Below are 18996 nucleotides of genomic sequence, written 5' to 3' on the forward strand. Positions count from 1 at the left end.
GTCAATAAACAAACAGCAGTCTGTTCCCCCCTTGGAGGCCTCAATCCTCTCCTCTTCTTTAGCCTAAGGAAAAAGGGGTACTGAGTGGCTGTCTTCAAAGAAGGCATCCCAAAACTACACCTGACCACCAAAATTATATCCTAAAGGCATATCTTTTAAACATCAAATGAATATATCTGCTTACAACGCCTATATCATTTCAAATCTTATTGTTAGGGCTTATAATGGTAGAGACTCAAAATCAATTAGAGATGACCTTTATTAAGAAAACCAGCACCTCTCAAGTCTGAGCGCAAAGGTCATTTTTATACACAATAGCTTCCCTTATTACAGTTTCTCTCCCTAACCTAACCATAGCCTCCAAATCATCCCAGTTTTTCCTGCTTCTGAGGAGACTGAAAGAGAATCCAGAAGATCCCTCCCAACTCTGAAACACTGTGAATCTCAAACTATTACCAGTTGTATAGCTGGTTCCAAAAGTCAGGCATATTTTATTGTCACTCTATAGGTTCCTATTTATACAGGCACTTTCTCTCCCAAAGTCATTGCTTGTTCTGCCTGTGTGGCTATTTCTCTTAATAGCTCAACTAGAGTCCCACACCAACTATAAACCTGCTTTGACCTCTCCCACACCCTCATATTCCATTACCTACTTGATGAGATCTGTGTGTTCTGCCTCCATTCCCACAGCAGCTAACATAGAGCTTTGTATACAGAAGGCATATAAATATTTGTTTCATAAATGAATAAACTAAATGATTACAATTTATTCTGAGTTTTATCTTCATGCACACACACACGCAGACACAGCACGACCCCTGCCTTCAGGGACCATGTGTTACACCTTACTTAGAGTTGAATCATTCAGGCTCTCAAACTGCTGTAAGCTCGAAGATCACTTTGGAGGCTTGTTAAAATATAGATCCCATAGACTCGCTTCCAGAGATTCCTCCTCAGTAGGTCTGCAAGAGGTTCAGGATTCTAAATTTTTCCCAAACACCCAGGAGACACACGTTTGAAAAGCACTATCCAGCTAGATGGTCCGCAGAAGCGTGGCTAGAGCCGAGAGACAGCACTGACTGCCCACACCCACTTCTACGGGCTTCAGAGAAAACACGTTTGCCTCGCCTGTGGCCCCACTGAGTCCAAGAACAAGTGCAATCAGAACACGCCAATGTGAAGCGAGCAGGAAGAAGGAAATACTTCCATGAGTCATGAGGTCAGAATGGAGCCACTTAGGGTCATCACAAGATTATGGTTAGCAACTGTGAAATATTAAACCCAGAGGTCATTTAGTCACTCTCTGCCTCAGACAGATAAGGAAACTGAGGCCCAGGAAATAAAATTCCCGGTCTAAGCACACTCTCAGGGAGGGCCTGGCACAAAACCCAGATATCCCAGTTCACACCACTCCCCTGTATGTATGAATGTCTTCCATTCTATAATAGAATGTCTTCTATTAACATAGATGTTTTAACTGCCTCAAAGTAATTTCTATACCTTAATCCTATATTTATCTTGATCATAACAATTATTTTTATGATTATGATAATCATCACATCATAACCATTTTTCCTTTATGACACTCCACGGTCCACTGGTACCTACAGAATAGCAAAATATAGAGTAAACCATTTCAAAACCACACATTCCAAAGACACACCAATTTTCTGGTCAAACACTAATTTATTGTAGTCTTATTTAATCACAAGGCAGAAATATAAAAATCAAAAATACTAGAGCTTACCTACTAGGTATGTGAGAAAGAGGAACTGAGCAGAGCAATGCGGAAGTAAAAGATCCTAAGGTTTTCGGAAAGTGGCTCAGGCTTTTTACGCACAAATGACCTAAGGATTCTTCCAATTTTTCCTTTACCTGTGAACCTCTCTTATAACTTGCATTTGCATCCCTTTTACCATCACTCTTTCCCATTACTTTTAGTTCCAAGACACAGTAAAATGACAAGAATGTGAAATTCCAGGGCTATCCCAGCTTATGGAGTCTACACACATCAAGCCTTTGTTGTTTTTCTTTCCCTCCCATTTTTTTCTGTTGTTCCCACAGCTGTACCCTTGACTCCTGAAAAACTTTTAGACAAGTCCATTAACTCTACCAGTCTGTGCCTTCCATCTATGAACAAAAAAGCATATGAACATTGATTTGCAAAGTACTGTGAAAAGTTAATAGGTAGTTTTTAATAAAACGTGTAATTCTCTCTTCACACCTGGCTTTTAGAAAGTCAATATATTGGTGTTCAGGTGACAATGCAGCCAGCTTCCTACAAACGTCTCCCAGGCCTTAAATTCACAAAGCAGTATATCATGCTAAATGATTTGCCTGGAGTTTTAGTATGTCTTGTTTCCAGGGGTCAGCCTAGTGCCTTAGCATCTGCCTGCCCCCCTTCACCTAATCCCGTCCCCTACTCGCTATGACCATCCACACTTGGCAACCCAGAATGGACAGGGGATGAGAGCCTGGGCTTCGGAATTGGACAGATCAAAGTTCAAGTTCAGTTCATTTGTGACTAGCTGTGTGGTCCTAGGTAAGTTACCTAATCCTTCTGAACCTCAGTTTGCCCCTATGAAAAACATGGGAATGATAAAAATTGTACCTTCCTTAGAGCTATTGGGAAAATTATATCATGAGTGAAGTATAGCACATAGTAAGCTTTCAAGACCAGAGTTTTTCATACCCATTTCCAAGAGAGAAGATGCATTTTGGAACCCCTTAACTTAGTAACTCTGTGGTCAACTCTGACTGAGCTACGGCATTCATACCCCTCTGCTATCTAAAAACAAAGTTTCACAATCTGCAACTCCAAATGTTAAAAGGATGTAACTTCTAGTGCAAGTAGGCCTTAAGTATGAAGTACAAAAAAAGAAATGCCCAGTGAGCCTGTTAAAACTCAGGGACTTGTCCTCAGAGATTCTGATTCAGTAGACCTAGGATTAGGCTCAGGAATCTGAATACTTAACGGACAAACACAGGTCATTCAGAAAAGTAATACCAGCCTCACTTTGATAAGTTCCAAGCTCCAGTTTCAGTTGGATTTCTGGTTCCTACAGCTCTTTCCAAAGGTAAAGCGCTCTCACATGATCTCACTTAACCATCATCAGCAACGGGAAAAACTTTCCCAGGCGTGCCCAACCTGCAGCCTGCAGGCTCCAGGTGGCTCAGGATGGCTATGGATGTGGTCCAATACAAAATCAGAAATTTACTTAAAACATTATAAGATTTTTTGTGTGATTACATGTCACAGTATATTTAACGTGTGGCATAAGACAACTCTTGTTCTTCCAGTGTGGCTCAGAGACACCAAAAGGTTGGACATCCCTAACAAAGGGTGCCCTAAAACTTTGTCTAGTACTAGGGAGCCTCATCCTCTGCACAAAATCTGCAGTGAAGGCAGGAACTGAATTTTCTAACCCAACTCATAAATTATCTTTATTTGGCTCTTATTTAAAGGCAACTTTTAAAAAAAAGCTTTTGAATACAAAAAATAAGTTGAGTTATTTCACACAAGGCTAAGCCTCTTAAAGTACAAAAACTTCAAGTGGAAACCTCACTGGAAACCATCATATTCTCAGAATTCTTGTGTCCACTGCTTGTAGTTTTCAGCCTTGTTACTAAACCTCCCTGTTAGCTTTCCTTCCTTAAAATTTGCTGGGTTTAATCTCACCTGGTCTGAGATACCAAACGCTTCAGAGGAACCACAAATAAATTATACAAAACCAGCACAAGTGAGGGAATAAAGGACTCTTCTATAAACCCGTGTGTGTGTGTGTGTGTGTGTGTGTGTGTGTGTGTGTGTGTGTGTTCTAGGGCTGATTTATCTGAAATGATTGGCTAATCAAAAGCCTTTTCAACCAACCTGGCATGGGATTGGTTTGGGAAGGGAACACAGGATCGTGTTCCGTTAGCCAAAATTTTAGCCAAGTAGGGCCTAAATACCTATATTAAACTCTCAATTGATGGGGGAGGGAGGAATTTCATATTCTGTGCAGACGTTTAATATTCAAAAAAGGAACAAAAACATGCTTACTAAAAACTGTATACATAAAAGTATTTGGCACAGAGGAGTCCCCCCTCAGTGCAGACAAGGAATATTAGGGCAGAATTTTACATCTCTACCGACTCTGGCCCCTCCCCAGGGGACCCAATGACCTTTGGGAGAGCCCTGGCACTTTGCATACATTCTACGAGTTTCTCACATAGCATGGTAATCACGTGTTTATGTAGTGGTTTTAGATTTATGGTTTTCTGTGTAGATTCTTCTCCTAGATCTACTTAAACCTCTTTAAAAAAAGAATCCAGGTCAAATTCATTTGACATCTTTCACAGTATTCAAAATGTAAAAAGAACTCAATAAATTAGATATTTGCTAAATGAAGAAGAATTGGAGGTTGTTCCTATGGCTCTCTCTGCACCTCCATCCCAAAGCTGAGCTTTCCCCAGATACAGGTACTTCAAATGGCGTCTCAGCAATGGGAAGGAGGAAAGTCCATGTTGAGAACAAAAAAGAAAATACAGGATGAAAGGACTATTTAAGAGCTTAGCTATAATACCTTCCTCACAGGACTGTAAAATCCTGAAAAAATCACTCACAAGAACAGCTTGAGAGTGTTTTAGGGCAAGCCCTTTCTCTACCCAGTCTCCACTCCATTCAACAAAGGCCCAAAGATGACGGGAAGAGAAGCAAGGAGCAGCGGCCATCGCCCTCCACAGAGTCTTCCCCTGACAGTGAAATAATGTCTCCATCACTAATCCGAGATAACTGAGAAACCAAAGTAGTACAAGACAAGGACCTTGGAATGTCAGGTGAGCTGAGAGAACACAGCAGAGAAAGCAAAGCAGCAGGGGCCTGAAAAGAATGCAAAAACAAAAATGAGGAAAACAGCTGGGAACTCCTGTGAGAAGGCCAGGGGACTGGATGGACAACAAATCGAGTGGGGGTGGGGAGGGAAGAGGAGGAAAGGTCTCCAAAGTCCACAGATAATCAATAGTTTGGCCAAAGCATGTATGAATAATTGGGAATCGACTGTGTATGCAAAAGACTTCACCTCATTTACCACAGCAGCTAGATAAACACCATATTCAAACCAATGAGAGGCTGTTCACCCTGACCTGAGTGAGGCCATGTCTTCATTCTCCTCTATTATTTTATAGAAATTTCACCACGCATTTGCAGGCACCCTCTCCATCTGTACAAGGCTTCTGTTGGTTTTGAAGAGGCAAACTCTACTTCTCAAGACTGAGTTTTGACTAGGTCTACACTAATCCAGGTGCTCTTTCTAAAAATCTTTCAAATCCAACAATTCAAAACATTAACATAAAGATACTCAGAGACCAGCTGCAGCAATTAACAAATTGTTTATATTTTCCCTTCCGTTGGCTTAAATATACTAGAAGGAATTTTAAGTTGAGATTGCCTTTCAGATTTGGAAGTTTTAAATAAATGATTTTCCTGACTTTTAGGCTAAAACAATTGTATGTCATACTTCGTGTTGTGAAACAGGCTTCAATTCATTAGACTACACTAGGCGGGGGTCTCACCATGCCGTACAAAACAAAGCAGTCAGAAACCATATTACTTCTGCAATAAGGTTGAGTATTTAGCAACTTCTGATCTTTAAGAATTTTCCCACTAGAGAACAAGAGTAGTTTTCCCCAAATACGCTCAACTGCTTGGTTCCTAACGAGTAGAATGATGAATTCACCCTTCGGACAGGGAAAATGGGAGTCATTCTGCACCTAGAGGTGTGAAAGTGGTACAGTTTTCACAGCCCCCACTACAAGCAGCCACATTCCTCCAGCCTGAGGTGCCCGCACTCCCCCAATGGGCATCTTTTACTGCACCCGTGAATGGATTCTCAGTTCGAGGACGGACTCGGAGTTTGCCCTGTAAATAACACATTCCTGAGTCACGCTGTATCAACACTGAGGGAGTCCCGCTGGCAGCTCCTGACTAGTCCCTTTTCAGCGCTCCTGCCCCAGCAACAGCCTTCTCTTCCTAAGAAATGGTGAGGTCCCAGACGTCTTTGACACGATTCACGCGCTGGCTCAAAATTCACACCCGAAATCTTCTTCTAGAGGCAAAGAGTTCAAAGAACCCATCAGAACTGAAGAACCCATCAGAACTGTTCACTTTCAGTATCTCAAATAGAGAAATCTGTGTTAAGGAGTTTGGTAACCCGTGGGCTTTCATTTAAAACAGTTATAGGCAAGTTTAAGATGTGAGAAAAGAAACTGTGATACAACGCATGGGACCACCACCAGGGAGCTATCCAAAAGAAGAAACGGATAACTTCATGACTAACAGAAAAGGGAATTCTACAGGTTCCCTTTGAGCAAAAGTCTCATAATATTCCTCCTTTGTTTTACTGTATTTCCAACACTACACACTAATTCCAGTTTCTTTTTCTCTGACTTATGAAAAGGGGAAAGGAAAATTCCCTTAGGAAAACTCCTTAGGAAAAGTTAGTAATTTAACTTTAAAAGTTTTCTATAAATGATTTTACTGGAATTTTCTCACAACAAATTATAGAACCATTTCAATGCCCACATTATATGGATAAGAGGCATTAAGATGTAAGATTAAATACAGCTGTAGTAAAATTGACATCACTCAGAATAGAATAAACCCTTAGCAAACCACTCCTAGGCTTTTCTTTCATCTTTCATTGAAGAATTTTTAAACATTAAAGAAAACAGGCTCCTTAATATTTAAATTGTGGTACATTTTAAAAGCATGACTTGATAGAACAAGTGGAAAACAGAAGACCTGGGTGATATAAATGCATATAAATGCATATAAAAATAGATATTGAAACATCAAACCAATATGTCTAAACCTGTATTTATATTGAGCTAGTTGACATGGAAGGTTTAAAAGAATCTGGGACTTCCCCAGGCAAGTTTTTGGAAATGTGTTTTTGCTGTGTTTCCATAGAGATGCCTCTTCAACACCAGTTCTCCTTCATATCTTCCCCAGGTCCAGGCAGTGATGCTCCTCCCCCCACAAAAAATATTGCTTTGGAACAATGACAAAAATGATAGGATCTTTGAATTTTCCCTCGTATTTGGAATATTAGACATTCCTTACTTTGTCTCACACACACACACCCAGGAACTGGGATTGAGGTAATTCTAGATATTCTTACTTCTGAATTTAGCAATTCTTTCCTTGGTCACTTTTTTTTTTAATCCAGAAATTGAAATCTAGCTAATTTCTGATCATGGGTTAAACACTCAAAGTACAGGAATTCCCACAGGCAACAAAATGCCCATTTCCAGAGATGCTTTAGCGAACATAACAAATTGTAAATCCCTTAAATCGACCATTTACCTATGAACAGCACTCAGAGCTGCTAAATGCTTAAGATCACTAGGTGTTCGAATCCGAATAGTATAGCATCTGTTTGCAGGCACACAATGTGTTCTTTTCATAAGAGGCAAAGGAGGAGGAATGGAATGACTGGCAGTGCAGCAATGGCTCTCTTACAATAATAAACCTTAAAATGTTCCTAGTCAGCCACAACATACCTATTTTGCTACAAACATATCTACTTTCGCCACATGTCCAGCCCTCAAATGCTGGCTTCCATTTATGTCCCTGAGCAATGGTGCTAAAACACAGGGCAGACCCAGGGTAAAACCACTGTGCACATCTGGTGTTTATAGGGGGAAACCCAACAATTGGATATTTTATTTTCAAAGTACCTTCATTAGTGATGTATACAGCTGTTTTCTGTTGGCCATTAACACACATGCATGCTGACTCCAGGAATAGCTATGCCAAGCTGTCTGAGCTTGGCTGTAAAGAGCTGGAATTTTACATGTCAGTAGAGAGGTCTCTGTACTTCCCCTGATGTTGCCCTTCACAGAAAAGTTAATACAGCTGTTTCTTGACATTCCTCTCAGGAATGCCAAAAGAATGCAGTTTCTCCCTCTCAGCCTCCCCCAAGTCCGTCTCCACCAGTATTATGTTCCCTGTTCACACTACTATATGAAGAGAGCTTTTAAAAAGACATCCCATTCTTAATCAAAAGAACAGAGGGTGAAAATGCTGGGCATCCAAATTTTGAATAGTAATATGTGACAGATCTGCAAGAAAGAAGCAAACACAAGCAGAATTTTCAACTAAAGAAGAAATGTGAGTGCTACATCAGATTCACATAAAATGGCCGGTAACAATTCCAGAGAAGATGACTATGTGCTTTTGAACCACATGCTTTTAAAGTACATTCATCGCCTGGAATGTTTATGTACTTGTCTGGTGTGTCACTCTGTTTTCTAAATAAAGGAGCAACTGCATCTTGAAATAATGGACACTGGAGCTTCAGCTTTGCGTTTCTGTGGTTTCTGTGGGCTTCCCAGCACAGCTTGGCTTCCCCCCTTTGTGGGGCCCCCGAGCCCCGCACAGAGGGCCTTTGTATGGGTCTCAGCCACAGAGCTCCACACAGCCACAGCAAAGGCCTCCAAGGAGTCCCTTTCTTTTCCCAACTAAACACAAAGGTTTTACCTTACAGTAAACAGAGAATACTTTTAACAGGAGAGAAATGCTAAGGCAGTGATGCTATAAAGTGGCTCAAAGATTTGCATAATGAAATTCTATTGTCTTTGGTTTAAACTCAAAACTAGCTAAGGTCAATAAATGGGAAGGGCATATTTCATTACCTAGAAGTTACAGTAACACAATGTTTCATCTGAGCTCTTTCTGCTAGTTTATCTAGGAAGCTGGGAGAAGACCAAGTGAAATGAGTAAAAACTACACACATTTGGAATGTTTCTGTACAACATTCCAAAGCAGCTCCATCCACCTGTTGCTTGCCTCCTTCAATTTCTCCTGCAACCAAGTAGGAGGGAAATAAATCATTACACTCCTCCTTCTGTCCCCAACAACTCGGGGAGTCACACTGGAATGGAGATTAAGAACAAAAACAGGCAGGTAAAAACTGGTTCATGTGCAAGCCATGAATCACAACCTTGCTCACCTTCCCAACCTCAACCATTATCACAACAAAGGTGAGGTTTGGGCATCTGTCCTGTCTCAACAAAGGCCTATACTCTACTTGGCACTTGTGGTTTGTTGGGGATGGAGATGGGGATGACATATATATGATTTGTCCACAATCTTAAATATTCCATACTTAACTCAGAAGTGACAGAAAAGGTACTGACAGCTCCTTGGAATGCAAATGCTGCAGGAATCTATAGAATTAAGAAATAATTGTCCCCACTAGACTTGCATTTGTATTTTTAATAAAAGTCAGTAGGGGGAGGAGAAAAGAACTAGGCTAATATTTTGAAATGCATCAATTAAATAAGAAAGATACTAAAATTTTAAAAAGTTAGATTTGCATGTTAGAAATTCCACTTGAAGCAAGGCAAATGGCACACCTCGAAGTGCAGCTAGCTCTCTAAAGCAGTGATACAGGGTGCAGCCAAGAGGGGGGGCCCCCAAAAGGGATTTGGAATGGGGTCCAGAACTCAAGGTGTCTAGGAAATATTGGAGAGACATATAAGATGTCCTCACCCCTTCCCCCACAGGTGTGAGTTGGGGGAAGGGACACATGGAGCAGGAACATGCAGGGCTGTTTTGTACAGCCACAGCCTTGCAGCTCATCCATGGCCTGGTTATTTAACATATCTATAGCCTTTGGCGGGTCACTTGGATATGTTAAATGGCTGTGGCCATGCTTGGAGCCAGGGGGATGAAAGTCATTTCCCCTCAAGATGTAACTGGGGGGGCAGATCCCCCGAGTTACAGTGCCTGTGTGGGAGCTTGGAGAAGATTGGCTCCATGACATGGGGCCATATCTGCCCAGACTTACGATCGGAAGTCCAGTAAACTTGGAATAATACAGGAATGCTGGCAGGTGTAACTGATTGTAGGAGGAGTAGGAAATGGGGGTACAGAGGAAGATTGGAGGGGGGATTTAAACCGAGACATGGCAGCCACTGGAGAGAAGAGCCATGAGGTTTTGCCAGAGTGAGGACCCCTGCACCCATATGACAGAAAGCCACGTGCTTGTGGCAGGGTGCAGACCCCCAAAGCTTTGGTAGAAGAGGACCACGCAGCTGCAGGGCACTCCCTTTGGCCAAGTGGCCTGGGAAGCAGGAGAGACTTTGCCTGGAAAAATGGGTACAAAGAACTCTTGCCAGTAGACCATGAGAAGGTGCCACATGACTTTGGATTAACTAGAGATCCTGCCTGGATGGTGACACACCGGACAGTGGCAGGAGCCTGGATCCCGGACATTTGCTTCATTTCCTGAGATAAGGTACCCTGAATTAGGGCAGGGGAGAAGGAAGTGCTGTAGGCATCTGTGGTTATCCTAAGGACTTTGATATTTTAATGGGGGACATTGGGTCACTACTTAAAGTCTGTATAGCATTAAACAAACATTTCCTTTCCTCTTCACAAATCTCTGGCATTGAGAGATGTCTTTCCTATTGGAGATGGACAGTTCAGCCCAGTAGGGGGTCCTGAAAGTATTAGTATACCATCCTTGGGTGGGGGGGGGGACCCTGCTTGTTCTGTAACAGCAGCAGGGGCAAAATGGAGACCAACCAATGTGGCTTAAACTGGTGTATTTAAGTCAGAGTGGCTTTTAGTTTCCTTTAATTTTTAAAAATGCCATTTTTAAAGATTTTGTTTATTTATCTTTAGAGAGGAAGGGAAGGAGAGAAAGAGAGAAATATCAATGTATGGCTGTCTCACGTGAGTCCCCTGCTGAAAACTGGCCCGCAACCCAGGCATGTGCCCTGACTGGGAATCGAACCGCGATCGTGTGGTTCCCAGGCCCACGCTCAATCCACTGAGCTACACCTGCCAGGGCACCATTTTTAAGTTTAAACAACGAATTTTCTTTGTGGTAAGCATAAAATGTGAAAAATATGAGAATTTTCATAAAGTGCCATTTAAATGGGAACAGTAGCAGAAAGCTTTCGAAGTGGGGTAGAGGTGACCTGCCCAGTAAGAGTGGTGGACCAGAGCAACGGGCCCGGCAGGCAGGCTGCTGTCGTCACCCGGTAGCAGGTGGCATGGTTCCAAATGAGAACCAGTGAAGTTCACCAGCCTGTTCTTTTCATAAAGTGGGTATCATAAAGGCAAGTCCCTAGAGGAGGTTTGCATTCTGGCTACATGGCCCTATGCATGGAAAGGTTTTTAATTATTTGATTACAGCTAAGCAGCCAGAAAATGTTTGACTCATCTCCACTGTTCTTCAATGTTGTTTTCCAACAAAGTCACCCAATCCCTGTTGTAAATAAAACTGTCCTGCTTAAAAAACATCCTTTTGGAAGCATTTATCCCCTACATCTATTTTAATATTTAGTAACTACTTTGTGAGTGCACACAAGCAGCAAATCCCACCCCTCCAGCCACAAATGCACCAACTGCCTCGGTTCTACAGGCAGGCCTCGCCCGCAGGAGTGTACACTCAGCAGCGCTGCACAGCCAACACTGCAGAGCCCTGTTCAGGGAACCCCTTCAGGCAACACCGTGCACCTCTGACAGCATCAATGCTACTCCCCACGTTCTCCAAGCATTCAAAATACCCTTGGAACAGAAATAAATGACTATGAGTACTGACATGGGTTGGCTGGTGAAGAAACTCAAACATCAGAGGTGCCTTCTAGGGTGTCACTCAGAAAAACATAACTGGCATTAAGTCAAGATCTGCACATCAAGGTAGAACAGAGGGGAAAATCCTTGAGCAATCCAGCTTAGCTGCTCCATGGCAGGCGCACATATAAGTAAACTACGTTATGAAATTATGAAAGGCTAAATTATCAGTTGTACACACACAGACACCACACATACACCACTACTACTGCTACTGCCAGGAGATTGAAAATGAGTGAAAACACCAAACATTTATCTCAAAAACAAAACTGACTCCCTGGACTCTAAAACTTATGAAATTATTCTAAAACTGCTCAAATGCAGTAACATTACACACACACACACACACAAACTAAATGATTATTATAAAAGCCTTTTACCTAAGAAAGAAGTGTTGGCTTATCATTGTTTTTTAAAGCTCCCTCCTTTTAAAAGAAAATTTTCTAAAAATTGTCTCTACTACTAGTAAACAAATCAGTGCAGTCTTACCAGACCCATTATCTAAGTCAGTTCTGGGTTTGCCTCCAGGCTAAGGCATGTCTCTGAACCTAAACTTTCTTCCTCACTGTTGTCTCCCTATATCCTAGCTATTTCTTTTAGTCCTGGATTGCAGTGTTTGCCAATTTCCTTGGTATAAATATTTCCACCATGGCCAATAGCAACCCAACATGATATTGTTGAACATGGACTTGGAAAGATATGTGCAGCAACACAAGGTTGAACAGCATTTCCACCATATATAATAGATACAACAGACCTAAAAAAAAAAACACTAAAAAAACCAAACAACAACAACAATAACAAAAAACCTGAAGAGCATAAATAGCAACATGGGACAGTTAAATAACCAGGAAGTAGATTTTTAAGTATTCATTATTACCCTTGTTATTAAATATAATTTAAATTGCAAGCTTGTATTTTTCACGTTTAAAAACGGCTGCGTTTAAAAACCAGCTCACGGAATGTCTGAAAGTTTGACAGTCAGCTCCTGCGAGACAGTACAAGTCATCTCCAGCATTCCACTGGCGTGGCTCTGCTCCATTCTGCTACATCATCATGGGCAAAGGTGCAGCAGAATGGTAGGGAAACATCGACAGCTTTCATGGTTCCCACAACTTCAAAACAGCAGGAATCAAAGAGTAAAAGAAAAAAAAAACTAGTCTGGTAGAGTCCTTTTATAAGATCAGCAGAACCGGAGAGGCAGACTACTGTATGAACCCACTGGGCTCATAGGAGCAAAGCGTGCTGGGATGTAGCCTTATGTTTAACAATGACCAGTTCACCAGTTACACTTCTTTCCAGTTATTTTTGCTGACTATACAACTTGAAAACATAAGTTGGAAAATATGTAACACCATGAGCAGCCAACAAATACAGTCTGTGTAGAGAGAAGGCCTATGCCACAGCATTAAAACAGGCAGTAGGCCAAATTCCTGTCCCTAATGAGAAAGTTAAGATAAGCGTGCCACTAGAATATGACCACTTTTTCAGAAAAGTGAGTCAAAGGGATCTCTTAGAAAGCTTAAAAGAACTATAGTGAAAAGAACCCATAGGCTGCAAAACAAATGAAAACTATATGCAATCTCAGTGGCTTCCACTAATTTAGTCATGTGAACTCAGGCCAGTGTAAAGCCAATCAGTATTTACCCACCATGTGCCAGGCACTGTACTATATAATGAAAACACCATGGTGAACAAGACAGACACATGTGCAGCCTTCAAGGAGTACATAGTCTTAGGTACAAATAACATGGCATTCAAGACTCTTGGTTTCCCCATCTATAAAAATGGGCTAATCACTCACTATTCCAAACTTACAGGGATACTGGAATAATTAAAATGAGACAATGCAAATGGCACAAAGGACACTCTCCACCACCATCGAAATGTACTCCTTTGTTGAAAAGTAAATGACACCAAAGTCTCCATTTTTTTTATTATCTTCTCTGAGAAAGATGTGAAGAAGAACAGAGACAAATGGACCTCCAATTCCAAACCGTTTGAATAGGTATATAAAAAATGACTGTTTGGACAACCAAGAGTTCTAACAGGTTCTGATTCTTTAGCCATAGGAGACCTTAGACGGTCATAATTGTCCTTAAAAGAAAAGTGAACACAGGAGACCTATGGACCTGGATTCCAGAATGTCTGGAACAAGCAGACCATGACAAGAGTATGTACATTCTTTAAGTGAGTTACTCCTCACTGTAATCATAACAACCATTTCAATGGGAGAGATCAAACAATTCAACATACTTTATATGCTCTCAAACAATCAAAGAAGGACTAACAATCAATCAATCATTCATTCATTCATTCATTCATTCATTTTATGAAGTCATTCAACAAAAATTTAGAGGGCCTGGTGTGACAAGTTATTAGTTGAAGCATGAAAATATAGCAGTGATCAAAACAATCCAAAATATACTGGAAAAAGGTGAAGATTCACAAAAGTTCAGCTGTAAGATTACAATCCTCCTAGTTCAGAATGAAATGGGTAGCTTTGAAATGTTAACCTTTTCCCACCAAAGTCAATGCTGACACACACTCTCACCTAGACTAATAAACCTGGGATGAAAAATCTGAAATAAGCTTCATATCGGTGCTCACTCTGAAATGTGCAATTTAATCTCTGGTTTCAACCTGAACATTCTGAAATGGGCCTAGTATCCCCGACCCCTGGTAAGGTACAGTATATCTCAGTTTGTTGAAATGAATTAAATATGGTTTCCTAAAATGTCAATGTATTACTATAAATTAGAGCACCTTGGCCCCTTTGTGTGTGAAGAAGACTTCTCTGGCACCCAGTCTCAAACCCCACAGTAGTCACTCACCTAGGAAACTGAAATACGCTCCAAAGAATAAAAATAAGCCCATCTTAAAACAATAGACTGGAACAATCTCTCCTAATAACTAACTTATTTTCTAGCACAGATATATGTTGAAATATTCCTGGACTTCTTAACCTAATATGATTCATGGCAATTCTGGTGAAATTCCAGACAGTGAACACCCATGTCATATCAGTAAAAAAATTTCTGCCAGTTTCTCTTTTTTGTACCTACCACTTGTAAACATTGTTTTATAATGTGGGCATCTTTTTGAGACAATTTATATTTTATATAACTACAGAACTGAAATGTAGTATAGTTTAAAACAAAGGCTCATTTCCAGTCTGTATGATAATTCAATCTAATTCAATCTAATGTAAGATACTGCAACTGTGTACATAGAGAAACAAATTGTAATTTGTAAAACATATTCAATTATAAAAACAAAGCAAAAATGTAAAGCAATTCAACAGTCCTTTTTAAATTTCCAGTATCAATGAGAGAAACTCCTTGCTTTACTTTTCCTTGAAACTCTCCTCCCCGCCCCCCAAAAAAAATTTCATTGAAACTCAGAATTCAATTTTGGGTAAGCTTTTCTTGGAGCCATAAGAATGCAAATACTCCTGGGATATCTTGAAAAATATGTAAGCTCACAAGTGAGATATGCCATAACTATGCTGCTAAGTAAAAACCATAACACAATACTGCATTTTGCAGTGTCTAATGCGCATCCACGGTTTTGTGTGCATCATACACGGGGATCGCTATGCCCATGGCATGTATTCATTATACATTTGTATAATGCATATCTTATTATTTTTCCTGCAAAAATGTGTGCATTATACACAGTGAAATATGGTACTTGATGTGATGAGACAGAAAATACTGCCCCTTAATATAACAACCTTAAATTCATCTATATCTAAGAACTGAAAGTAAAGGCAGTAATTCCTTAATTCTTCTCTCCTAAAGTCCTATGCAACCACCCAACAGGATAACGCATTGCCTATAGCTATTTTTTAGAGGGGAAAAAAAAACAAAACTAGCTAAATCTCCACATAGAGTATACTGAAATGATACTTTACTCTTTTAGGTGCCATATAGTGACTATTCATAAATTCATTTTTTAGATTTCTTACCAAGATAAATTTTCTGTCAACCTTGCCCCTCACATCTGAAGTGATAGTCACACTTTTTCTCATTAAGTTAAGCAAGATTTGCTTTTAGGTTAAGTTTTTTAAAAAGTTAGTTTTCCCCTTCAGAAACAATAACTTTCTTCCTCCAGCACAAACCGGTCAAGAAGATTAAAATACCATGTCTTTCAGCCCTTCCTCCCCCCACACATGTACACACACACGTACACATGCGCACACACACCGACACATATGCACAAAAGGGTATTTCTTCCTAATATCTAGAATCCTTTTGAACTAGAAGCTGTGAATTCCTCTGAAGTATAAGTTCTTGACTCACAATAAACAAATGACAGTATACATAAAATGGGCTTAGAATCAATATTGGCAAACCACAGACTTACTGCTTCTATTGTCTGTATGTTAGGTAAAAGACATGTGATTGTTAATCTAAGTAAGAAATTCTGTAAGTTTTTAACTTTACTCTACAAAAGTGTACATGGCAAGAGAAAAATCACTGGATTAAAAAAAATCTGAGGGAATTCATCTACCTTCTTAAACTCATAGCACATATAAACTAATTACTAAACTTTTGCAGCACATGAAAAAATATATTCCTTTGCGGATGTGACCAAAAAAGCAGGTATATCCCTGACTGGTGAGACTCAGTTGGTTGGGTGTCATACTGCAAACTGAAAGGTCAGAGGTTGGATTCCAGATCAGGGCACATGCCTGGGTTGTGGGTTCAGTCCCAGTTCAGGGCATGTGCGAGAGGTGACCAATTAATGTTTCTCTCTCACATTGATGTTCCTCTCCCTGTCTTTCTCCCTTCCTTTCCATCTCTTTAAAAATTAAATAAATAAAATATTTTTAAATAATAGGTATAATTTTTCATTCGTTCACTCCAGACAGCTACTGTGTTTGTTAGCTGTTATTGTTCTTTTATTTGACAGTCTAAGGGAAAAGAGGTCAGTGCACCTGACTAAACTGTTGGGTATTCCACATTTTAAAAATTCTTGTGCCACACCAGTGTGCTGGAGCAAACCAGTTGAAAATTGCTGATCTAAGGGATCTAGTTCTCAGTTATAATAATCTAAAGAATATACTACTACCTCAATGACTTTTCAGTAACACAGATATGATTTTCAGGTAACCTAATGCTAATTTTTCTTTGAGAAAATAAAAAAATTGTAACTACAGAACATGCTAGGTGAAATTTCAAAAGTAATAAGACACTTAAAGAAACGAAATTAAAAGTATGATGAAATACCATTATAGAACCACCCATCAAACTGGCAAAAAATGTTTAAAAGCTGAAAATATTTAAAGTTTGGAAGGTTTGGGAGAAAGCATTACTACATTTGAAAATGAGTTTGGTATTATCTAGTTAAGGTAATTCTATTCCTCAGTAAATATTCCAGAGAAACTCTTACAGACTTGGATGAATGACCTACAAGAATGTCCCCATGTTCACTAAGAAAGGAGTCTGGAAATAAGAAAGTGGAACACAAAACTATGTGGTAGCAGAAACATGAATGAACAGCTACACATGATCTCTTTGAAACTCATAAAAGAATGTTTAGCAAAAGTCAGAAAAGAAGTATACAGTATGGCTTCATTTACATGAAGTTCAAAAGCAGACAAGACAAACTACATCTAGCTGTCTGTATGACCTTGTGCACGTGTGCCCATGCTTACATTCACGCAGCAAAACTACAAAGGAAACAAATGGTCATCCCAAACGGTTAATGGCTACATCTTTGTTACTGTTACCCAGAGCTGTACATTTCTATTTTACAATGTACATGTGGTACATAGGTGTTTGCTTTATACTTGTTCTTTAACTATACATTTATAAATATATACTTTTAGGCATTCTCATATATGTCCTATATAGCTAAAAAGTATTTTAAAAATTCAAATTTGAGCTTCTAAAATAGAATTATTTTTTCTAGTATACTGTGTTTTGCTCAATGATGTGATTCTGGGGTCAAGTTCAGAAAAAAAGAAGCACAGACCTTCATTATAGCTCATGGTCATAGCATAGCTAACCATATCCTACTTCCTTTCGTATATAATATCGATCATCTGAAGGAACAAAGGCTCACAATGAAAAGAAAAAGAAAAGATGGCATTACAGACCCAAAAAACAGATTAACAAGCATCGGTAAGAATATGAAGAAAATTGAAAAAGCTCATACATGGTCAATGGGAATGTAAAATGGTGTGACCACTTTAGAAAACACTCTGGAAGTTCCTCAAAAAGATATAAATAGAGTTACCATACGACCCAGTGATTCCACTCCTAGGTATATAACCAAGAGGAATAAAAACTGTATGTCTACACAAAAACATATACATAGATGCTTCTAGTTGCAAAAATAGCTTCAAAATGGAAATAAGTCAGTTGTCCATCAGTCGAATGAATTAATAAAATGTAGTATGTCTTTACAATGAAATATTACCTGGCAATAAAAAAAAGTACTGATACATGCTTAAAAAAGGAATCTTAAAAAATTATGCTAAATAAAAAAAGCCAATCACATAAGACCACATACTATATGATTCCATTTTTAGGAAATTTCCAGAAAAAGCAACTCCATGGAGTTGGAAAGTAGGTAGTGGTTGCCTGGTGATGGGGATGTGGGGGGTTCAAAGATGACTGTTAATGGGTAAAGGGTTTTTTCAAGTGATAAAACTGTTCCAAATCTAGCTGCAGCCACAGCTGCACAACTGTGAATATACTGAGCCACTGAACTGTACACTTTAAATACCTGAATTGTAAAGTTTGTGAATCCCACCTCAATAAAACTATTACAAAAACTGCATTACAAGTGATACCTGCCATAAATAATATACAAAAGTCCTCTGAAATTCTGAGGCTTCAGTAAATATATGCACATATCAAATGAACTTCAGCACCAAGTCGGGAAGAAATCTAATGACAAAGTCACAAATGACTTTGTTTCCAATTCTTGATACAGTATCAACAGGTTTTGGGTTTAGCCACTAGATAATGGGCAAGAATCCATGGTAGCCTGCAACATGCACCAAGTCGTATACGCATGCAAAGCAGTTTCTTCTATAAGTGACCCATAACTTTTCTGAAGTGATTTTCCAGGACTTTCCACGAGAGGAAAATCTGAAACTCACTAAATTTGTTAACCAGAAGGCTTCCTTGACTTCATATGTAGAGATTTTCTTTCCAAACCACATTGGAAAATAACAGGATTGGAAAAGCGATCATTTAGTTCAATTCTACCCTACCAAGGCCCAAATGCAGACGTGAAAGTAAAGCACTGCCAATGTCATTCAATCCTATTTCTAATGAGAGTTCTACATAACAGTTAAAAATGAGCACAGTTATAGAAATACTGTACCAAGAATAATCACTGACCAAAAC

At 39.6% G+C, this 18996-nt stretch overlaps 1 protein-coding gene across 8 annotated transcripts in view; it reads right to left on the bottom strand.

The window, feature by feature from the left end:
• FNDC3B (fibronectin type III domain containing 3B) overlaps window positions 1–18996 on the bottom strand; it is a 320028-nt gene that overhangs the window by 188097 nt on the left and 112935 nt on the right. The window lies entirely within an intron of this gene.

The sequence above is a fragment of the Sturnira hondurensis genome, unplaced genomic scaffold, assembly GCF_014824575.4.
Source record: "Sturnira hondurensis isolate 20B ecotype Veracruz unplaced genomic scaffold, ASM1482457v3 Scaffold0005279, whole genome shotgun sequence".
In the NCBI taxonomy this organism is placed as follows: Eukaryota; Metazoa; Chordata; class Mammalia; order Chiroptera; family Phyllostomidae; genus Sturnira; species Sturnira hondurensis.